Source organism: Triplophysa dalaica, chromosome 16 (genome assembly GCF_015846415.1).
Source record: "Triplophysa dalaica isolate WHDGS20190420 chromosome 16, ASM1584641v1, whole genome shotgun sequence".
NCBI classification, from domain to species: Eukaryota; Metazoa; Chordata; class Actinopteri; order Cypriniformes; family Nemacheilidae; genus Triplophysa; species Triplophysa dalaica.
The window spans coordinates 18,730,739-18,740,822 of record NC_079557.1 but is presented as its reverse complement, the minus strand read 5'-3'; positions in this window follow the sequence as shown (position 1 = coordinate 18,740,822).

The following is a 10,084-nucleotide window of genomic DNA, read 5'->3' as shown; positions in this document are numbered from 1 at the left end:
TTCATCCTTAATAAAGTATGAAAATTTGATTATTAAGCATATTATATACATGCTTATAAATCAAGAGCAAAGCATTTATAGCTGTATTTATAAACTGCTTACTAATGTCTATTAATGTGGGGCCAATGCTTCATAAATGATTAATTAACTATGTACTGATGCTTAACTAATGATTCATAGCGTGCAGTTATTATAAAGTGTTACCGATAAGTGTAATGTTTATGACAAAAATGTCCACAACAGACAGTACTTTCTGACATATGAAATTAATGAAATCACTTTTATTCATTTTCATTCACTTTTTTTTCCCACAAAATGGACTCAGATGTCCTTAGCTAGAGTGAATGAGTGAGCAGTTTCGGACACAGCAAGATATTTTCTTATTACTCCAGGAAATGGCAACCTTGGCATCTACATAATTGGGGAAAATGTAACAATCAACCAACTTCCCCCTAGGGGAGAGGTTGTGTTCAAAATAACCTGATAACATCAAGTTCAATTTGAGTTGGAACTTAACTCTGTAGGACAGAAGCCCAAAAGAGCCCAGAGATGAATAGCTCAACCCTAGACCACACAATAGACATCAAAGACTGTCAAAGGCTTAGGCAAACATCCTAAATGCCCTTCTATCTGCAACAACCTTATGCTTTTGCATTGTCATTGAGGGCAAAATTTGGCATTGAGGCACACATACCCAGCAGAAATGTTCCCCCACAAGACCATTTTATATGAAAATGAGCTGGTGTGGGTGTTATTGGTGATTTTAAAAAGCTTTGTGTACATATACATATATATCACTCTAGAAGGGGGTTGATATGGATGTGGGAAGTTCTAATATTTCCAGGATATCATCATTTCTTTTTGATGGAGGAAGATCGTGCTGAAAATGGTGAATGTCCATCAAAACATCAAGTCCGTGGAAATATTCATACTGTGACTTTCTGCTGTTCTGCTGTGCTGGGCAAGTTGCTGAGGTAGAGTGAACTCCTGAGGTGAAGATGGACTTATTAGCATCATAAAACTCATCATTAAATTTTATTCATCAACTGAAATGATGGGAGATCAATTTATGAATGTGTGCTTACAAAGCAGACTGGGGAATATATGCTGAGGTGTGGTTTCATGTGGCTTGCATAGAATGGTCATTACATTTTCCTGAAATGACAACAACCCACATTTTGAAGCTAATGTTGTGGCTGCTACAGTGTTCTGTTCAGTTACTACTAGGTGTGAAGAACCCACCAGAAGTCATAATGATATCCAGAGCAATGGATGGGGTTAAGATGTATCTTTGTGGGATTTTTTCCACCCAATTTATTTTCCGCCAGGCAAAAAGACTGATATTTAAGTCCGATAATTGCTCATCTTTTAGGCCACACAATTTAAGCCATTTTTCATACAAATGCTACACGAGGAGAGTAACTTTAAAAAACTTTATTCTATGAGTGTAAGCACTAGAATCTGCAGGCATATATCATTTACTGGTACCAACAGTGTTAAACATTGTCTGATACCTCATTGTAATTTCAAATCTACAACATCAAATTTGCTCATGTCTCAAAACCCCTCGAGTTACATACATTCATTATATTTTGACACTCGTTCCTTGAAAACACCTTCCTCGAGCAGCATATTCAGTTTAAATCAATATGGACTAAGTTGGATACAGTAGCTGAAACCAATAGCTAGGCAGTTACTTGACAAATGCCATTAATCTTTACCTCTTCTTTGGACCTGATTTGTTAATCTTACTCTCATGCATGTCAGGCTGAACTTGGTGGTCCTGAGCACCAGTAATTGACTAACCATCTGGAGGGGATTCCCTAAAGGCCAGGGGTTCTCAAAGTTTATATTCAAAGGTCCGAATCTGAATTCTTTCTCAACGTCAAAGGTCTGGTACAATTATCATTACAAAACTTGCTTTTAATAAACATTTAAAACAACTTTAAATAAAGAAAGAAACTAATCAACTCTATAGGAAGAGATTATTTGGAAAAACAGATATCTCAGTTTAATGTTTTTTTTTTATTAAATCATGCTTTTATTGTGTTAGTTAGCTGTATTTTATGTTATCACCTAATCAAAAGAACCCAACTGCAGTTTCATTGACAGTAATTTGAATGCATAATAAAAACATTGTTTGTGAACATTGTACAAATAATTTTTGCAAGTCAATCTAGTCATACATGGCGCCATCTAGTCATACTCGCGTTACTTAACTGTTACTTACAGTGCTGCATTTTTATACAATAAAATCCAAAAAGACCGAAGTACTATTTCATAAGCATAAAATATGTAAATGTTACATATTTTATGCTTATGAAATAGTACTTCGGTGTAACTTTTATTGAATTGTGCAGCATAAATGTCCGTCTGGGCAACAAACTTGCAAATATTTATTCCCAGGCAGACTGAAACAGAGACAGAGTTTTGGAAACGCCGTTTTGTTGGGTCGGTTAAATGTGCTTTTGTTTTCTGCCGGTCTCTGCACAGATAGACCAAGAGAAATAAAAGTCGACAAAGCAAAACCACACGCTCGCGGGGCTGTACCGGCCAATCCACCTGCAGCCCTAACAACAAAAATGCTTAAAAATATACTTAAACTATATATATTTTTTTATCAGGGAATTGCAGCGCAAGGGACAATCCCCAAAAGCAAAAACATGGTTTACCCTAGTGGTCAAAATCGAAAAGGGCTTGAAATCAAAATGGTGGTGGTAGAAATCCATTGGGATCCATCGTTAAGCACCACTTTGGCCTTGAGCAAGATACAAATCCATAGTTTTCTCCAGCCGGTCTGTCTAGTCTTGTGACGTAACGTTTCACCTGGCTTTTGTTTGGTAAAAAAAGTTTTGATTGTATTCTCCAACATTTAGAATCAGTAACTAGACTTACAATTGTGGGCAAAGAATGGTTTGATTTCATGACCTGCCAAGCCAGGCTCACATGGAAACATCTGTAACCGTTCCAGAGTGTGTTTTCAACGGTTTGGCGTGATGAGGGATAAAATAATCTAGATTTGGGTGACATTTGATGAGATTGAGCTCATTGAAATATTTAATAATACAGACTTTTGGAGACATTGTGAAACTCTAATAAGAGACATTTGTGAGACTTCTAGGTATTTTTCTGAAGAGAAAAGCAGCACAGTACAGTGATAGTTCACCGCAAAATAAAAATCCTTTCATCATATGCTCACCCTCTTGTCATTTCAAACCTTTATGACTTTCTTTCTTCCCCAGATCACAAAAGAAGATATTTTGAAGAAAGATGTCTTCACCTTCTGCTAAAAGCAATTCTTAGCATGACAATAAATAATAGCACACATAGTAGGGGTGCTAACAGCCGTTAATTTGAATAATGTAAAAATAGTACGCCTGGAGAGAACCAACCAAAATTAATTATGAAGCATGACAGAACTATATTTATAGCGGTGTTATTTTCCCTATGTGCTTGAGATCAAAACTGTCCATCATTATGGCCTTCCAGAATTGCTATTAACTCCCTGTGAAGCAGCGAGACCATGCTGGATGTTTCTATAAGTTCCTATCTTTTCCCCCCCAAGACTATGAGCGATCGGTATTCTTCAGTAGTGCTTGTGGCTAGTGCTCACTATATGCCTGCTATTGTCGGTGTTCAATTTATTTACAGCAGGTGTCTATAATGGCATCTAATCCTGACAAGCAGTCTTCTGTCTTAGGAAAAAAATTATAATTATACCATCTGTTTTATTCAGGTTCCCCAGGTGCATTGGTGTTGATCAATCATCGTAATGCGATTTGTCTTCCGTGTTTCCTGCTGAAAAGACTGGTGTAGACCTGCATGGATTTTCTTGCTGGTTACTATAGGTTTAATGTTTATCCGTATCCATACTAGTCCATGCTGACCCTCGTCTGAACAATGTCTTATTTAAGCAAATCTGGAGACATCATTGGGGATATAAAAGCACCAGCACCTAAAACACATGCTGTTCTGTTGCCCAGGGTAAATACACACTTCTGTGGTTTTCTACATACTGTATATATACTGTCCACATCCTCCTTTAATCAGCAGGCAACACGATGCACAAGACATTCTGGCCAACAGACAAGCTTTTTTTGGTCCACAGATTGCTGACACTGTTTCATGACACTGGCATTTAATCTGCCAGCGTGACGCCGGCACCAGATCTATCCTTCCGACATAAGATGTCCATTAGCTTCTCATGCCCTTAAGGTAAAATGAAATCAGTTGAGAAAAGCAAATGCACGGTGCCAAAGTCAAATTAATTTATGTGCGTTACCTACTTATCCTTAAATCGTGAGAGCTTTCAGCCCAGCAACATTTTCCCTACTAAAATCACATGCCGGAGAAGATTCAGTGGAGACAGGAGAGTTGAGGTGATGTATGGTAATGAACCGAGTAAAATGCCATTCATGAAACAACTGCGCTTTCCCGTACTGAAGAGTATGTGTAATTGTGTGATGGAATCACTTATGACCATGGTTTGTGTGAATTAATTTTTGCTCTCAAGCTTCAAGAGGACCAAAATATATGAAAGTAATCGGTATGTGCAAAACAGTGGATGTATTAATGCTCTATCAATGCATCTATGACACCTTCATCCAGGCAGTCATTGACATTCAGTGGAGATGCTGTAACTCTCCAGGAATTCTTTCATTACTCTTTTGTAATTACTGAATGCAGGCATTGTGACAAGATGACATGGCTGCCTTAGAGGCACTATTATGGATGTGGTCACTAATTAAACATAAAAACGGTGACAATGTGCTGCCGTTAGGCCCATTAGCAGGTACCAGAGGGCCTCTTTCTCTTGCTAACTGATTAATTAAAATCCAAAACTCCAGACAATTGGCATCGAAGTTGGTGCAGTTAACACCTTGCTCTAACAGCTGCTAAGACAATTTATCCAAACCAAAATAAGACATCATTTTTGTGGTAACACAGTCTCGCCAATATGGCTAATGGTCTAAAAAGTACAGGGAGTAAATGCGCCTCATGGCGGCAGCGTCCTGTTGCAGTTATGAGCCATTTAAAATTTGGTTAAATGAATCAACTTGAGTTACATTTCATGCACTAAGTAAATGTGCGATATCGGTGCTTGTGTGCAGGCCCTGTAAATGTGTTGTACACCACTGGGTTTAATGTGACTCCCAAGCGCTACGTTCATTATCAGTAATTGTAGACAAATCAATATTCTCGCTGTAAATCTGAGTTTTGGATTTACCAACCATAATTATGACTAGGGAGAACCAACAAGGAATTCTGTTGGCCACTATTACCATTTTTGATACATCATGATGGGTGGCGACCATATTACATTACCCTGATAGCTCACATACATCTGGGAGACGTTGATTTGAAGTCTGCATGTACATCTGCAAGACATTTTAATTATTATTATTATTTACTCATTGTTATGGATTGATTGCTCATCTGCGATGTTTCTATGAGGTTTGTCCTGTCAGATGTCCTATAGACATATAAAAGACGTCCGTAAGATGTTTGTTTTTGATTTAGAATGGAGGTAAAAACTGACATCTTACAGACATACCTGTGCTTTCTGGGTAAACTTTAAAAAAACAGTTTGCACACAACTCGTGCAAACAGATATGAAATCCGTTGCAATTTAATGGTGGTTCTAGTGTAATTTGATTTGCTTCAAACTTTCTTTGGAAAGTGTGAATTGGGGGCCTATTGACATTGGCGAAAACATCTTGCAGAAGAGATTGTTAGCCTCTCCAAGCCCTGGCTGAGACAAAGTTGCGATCCCCGCATGGATGAAACAAACCCACTGCAGTTGCGAGCTGTGCTTATACAGTCACTGAACAATTTCATTATAGGCTTAACAGAGAGGTGCTGGACTGAAATCCCCAAATCTCTGGTGAGGAAAAAAGGCAGAAAACCTGCAGCTGTGATGTTTACAATGGTTCTCATTTGATCAGTTGAAAAATGCCGAACTGCGAATAAAAAACAAATCACACTTGCAATTAACTGAAGCAATTAAATCTCAAATTGTCCCCTCGTTGTACATCTGAGGCAGTGTTAAGGGAGTTCGAAAGTTGCACCTAGTTCAGCTTTCCACATTTTTCAAAGGACATGTTTTCTTCAAAAGTATAATTTGCAAGGATTCTCCTGTTGATCAGTGCTTGCTGCTTTAGACAGCCTTGAAATTGTAAAGGCTATATTTACTCTTTGCAGACAGACTGTCCTTGAAGGACTATGGTGGTCGTGCTCAGAATTGAGAGAAAAAAGCGTGAAAAGTAACAGAGCAGACACATTTTTTACTTGGCTAACTAGCTGAAGAGTGTGATAAACATATATCTGAAAAAAATGTGGGTTGGACAACATGATGATTCCTCACTGTTATAATTATTCTAAATGAGTATTAAAGTGAATTTAGGTTGTAGATTTGTCCTTGGGCGTTTTGTGCTCATTGTCAGATTGAGACATGAGGTCAAGGTAACACTTAGAAGTCTTATTTCTGTTATTATCTTATTTTTCATACAAAACAATAGGGGAGAGTTAAGCAACTAGAATAAATTTGAATAATCAAATGATAAAATTAATAAAAACACATTTCTGATTATTTAATACTAAAGAGCTTGTTTGTGACCTTGACCATTTTCTCCAGTGAATATAAAAAAAGGGTTGGAAATGTCCTTGTACATTTTTCACTGTACAATTTTTCTAATTATATTAATATATATTTTCAAGAAATTAAATGAAATATTATGTCAAATAACATTTAAAATTTAAAACAAATAATAAAAAGCCTTCCGAGTGGTTTGAGACTTTCGAACCCCACTATGTAAAATATGAAATATAATATATAAATATTTTGCTTAAAAACAGTGGGGTTCTTCAGTAGGTTATACTTACATATTATATTTAAATATATTTAACATTATATGATTTCGTCTACATATCATGGTGTAAACACACATAATTGTTTTCCTGTTATATTCAGACTATATGTTTTCCTGTTATATTGTCATCTTTATATTTTACTATTTTGCTATTATGTACACATCACATGCACCTAAGCGTCATTAAACATCTCATGAGGTGAAAACAACATGCACAAAATATATAAAATCACATATGAAAAAACATTTGTATTTAGACGACCTCATGTAAGACACATGATTTTTTGTGAGGGTGGAAAAGAAGCCGCTACGCAATCAAAACTAATGCTATATTCCCTCTCCCGGCCTGTCCTGAAGAAATCTCATATCGGGTGCACGTGAGACAAATCTTAATCTCCTCTGACATTTTTGAAAGGCGAAGAAGAAAGTTGTTGGCTTCGGTTCTGTGATCCAGTGTAACAAGCTGTGGACGGTAACACAGTTGAACAGCAGCGGTAATGATCTGACTGCAGGAAGACTGTTCTGCTCAGACAGAGCAAACAAGCTCCTTATTTATAAGAAGAGTATTAGAACTATTTAGATGTATTCTGCATCTATTTGACAAAATAAATCTATCATGTGGATTGACGTCAAAACATAGCAAATGCACTTTCAGCATAAACGTTTTTTTATTAAAGTTTTGAAAAAAGCGATAAAACATTTTAGCTTTTTATCTTAAAGCCCAAAACTATTTTTGTTGTTGTTAAAAACTAGTTATTATTTGTATATTTATCTTTGTCCTGAAGCAGGTTAACAAAACTATGCACACAGTGTTGACTAAAGGCAAGGCAAGGCAAGTTTATTTATATAGCCCATTTCATACACAAGGGCAATTCAAAGTGCTTTACATAAAATGATTGACAGAAAGAAATAGGCTTTAAAATGCAAATTATTTAAGATCAGAAATACTTTTTAAGATTTTAAGAAACGATAAAACAGCAATAAAATTGATTAAAAGTGTGAGTGTATATATTAAAAGAATGAGAGCAAAAATAAAAATAAATTAGAAATGGAAGTTCAGTTGATGTAAAGAAGCACAGCGCTCAGGTTGTGAATGCACAGCTTAACAAGTGTGTTTTTAATCTGGATTTCAAAGTAGCTACTGTTGGTGAACGTCAGATGTCTTCTGAGTGTCTGATGACTAAAGAGTGATGATCAGGGACACTGGTATATAAATTTCAGTTGCTTGTTTTTAACAGTGGGCTATAAGTGCTAACATACGTTTTGATCGTATAATTAGTTGCTTTCTATCCGCCTTTCTTTATATTACATTTGACTGAGCAGACCTGGTTTCTGAATACTGAATAGGTGCTGTTGACATAAATGTCATATATCGGAGGTCACCTTGCAATTTGTTCCCTGTAGAGTAATGTCTCTTCTTTTTTTATTATTATTATGACTTTCTAAATTCTATGAGACCACGTGCACGACAGTGTGGGTTCCTCAAAAACAGATTCTGACTTTCCGGGAATAAACTTGCAATATAATAGGTCTTTCGCAAGAAAAGTCTGACATGGTATAACCGCTGCTGTATTCAAATACTAACAATAAAACAGCGCTGATGCACCAAGAGATCAAAGTTTTTTTTGAAAAATAAATTGTGTTTTGCTCTCCAGTGTGTGTATTTTTATAGAGTATACAGTTGTGCGATACATCTAAATTCACTCAATCCTTGACATTAGATGAACTGTCATAAACTGGCCAGATGTGGAAGTCAGATTCACAGGTCAGCAGCATGAATATGCTGTTTGAAGGTAAATGCTGCTTTGGCATTAAAAGTAGAGGACAGAAAATCTGTCTGTAAACAATCACCTTCTGTTCATTAGCCCGTGTCAATGGATATGGTTAAGATGTATATACTGTACAATACGTTCTGTACTTTATATGATTATAATATTGATTTATTTGTGGAAAGAGATGATCAAGTAGTTCTCAAATGCAGTGTTTGCTTATAGAATTGAAGGTTAATGAATTGCTAGACAGAGCTAGAAGATCCAGGGTGAACAAGGGAATGGGATTAACTTCACACTGCACACTGAACTACAGGAGCTAACACCAGATGACTAGGCCACTAATGAAACACACTAGCAATTTTCAACACCTTCAGTGCAGTTTTACCTAGTAGCAGAACGGAGCCGTTGTTGTAATGGTGTTGATGCATTAGCTTGTAGCAGCAATGCAAAGAGTGATCCATCATGGTTGTCACGAGACTGATTAGCGAGCTTGCTAGAGGTTCCTGAAGGATTGGCCTTCTTCCCAACTTTCTTCGCAATTCACCATATATAAGCTTGCTTTTGTTAAACCGGGTATGAGATTATACTGATGGCGGCCAGTCAAATTATTTTGTTGGTTAAAGTGCAATGCGGCGCAAGGCACAGCGGAAGTGTTTTTGCTTGTTTCAGCCCGACACAGTTCAATAAAGCAAATGCAATTGCGCTCATTTATGCGCCCATGGACGTGCTGGTCTAAAAAAATAGGTGTTTTCAGGCGCATTGTTGGCTCGTGTTAGGAACTGAAAATAGAATGCGGCATACGGCCATAGACCAACTCAAACCTGGTCTAAAGTCTAAAATCAACGACGCAATATAATTTTTTTGTTATTTAAACAGCGCGTTAGTGGAAAATGCGCCTCTGGGCGGGTTCACAACACGCTATCACTTTACTTATTACACAGAGGGAAAGGCAGGACCACACAAACATGCCAAATCTAAAAAATAATATGGATAATAAAGTAAAAGATTATTATTGTGTACAGAAAGATATCCGGCTATCCTGTAGATGGTCTGCTCGCGCGCTTTAACCTTACGCACAAGCAGATGCGTTCCTCATTAAAGAAGTGTCCAGTCTTTGCTCCGGCATGTAAATAGCGAATACGCCATGGTGCGAGAGCAATTGGGTCTTAGAGGGAATGAGAGATGAGACTCTGAGATGGTTTACTGCACGTTATGGCCCTTAGTGTCTTATTCACTACCACGCCAACAGGTATGCTTTTTATGTCAAGCTTACCAGGCGTCTTAGAGTGGCTTATTTTCAAAAGTTCCATAATCATTCCACCTGCGGACAGCTGACGGTAACTATGAGACAAGTAAAAATCATATAATTGAATGTTTTATTTATAATCTAGAGATCATCACAGTGATGAGTCATATGATGATTAAATGATGGAGAAGAGCATA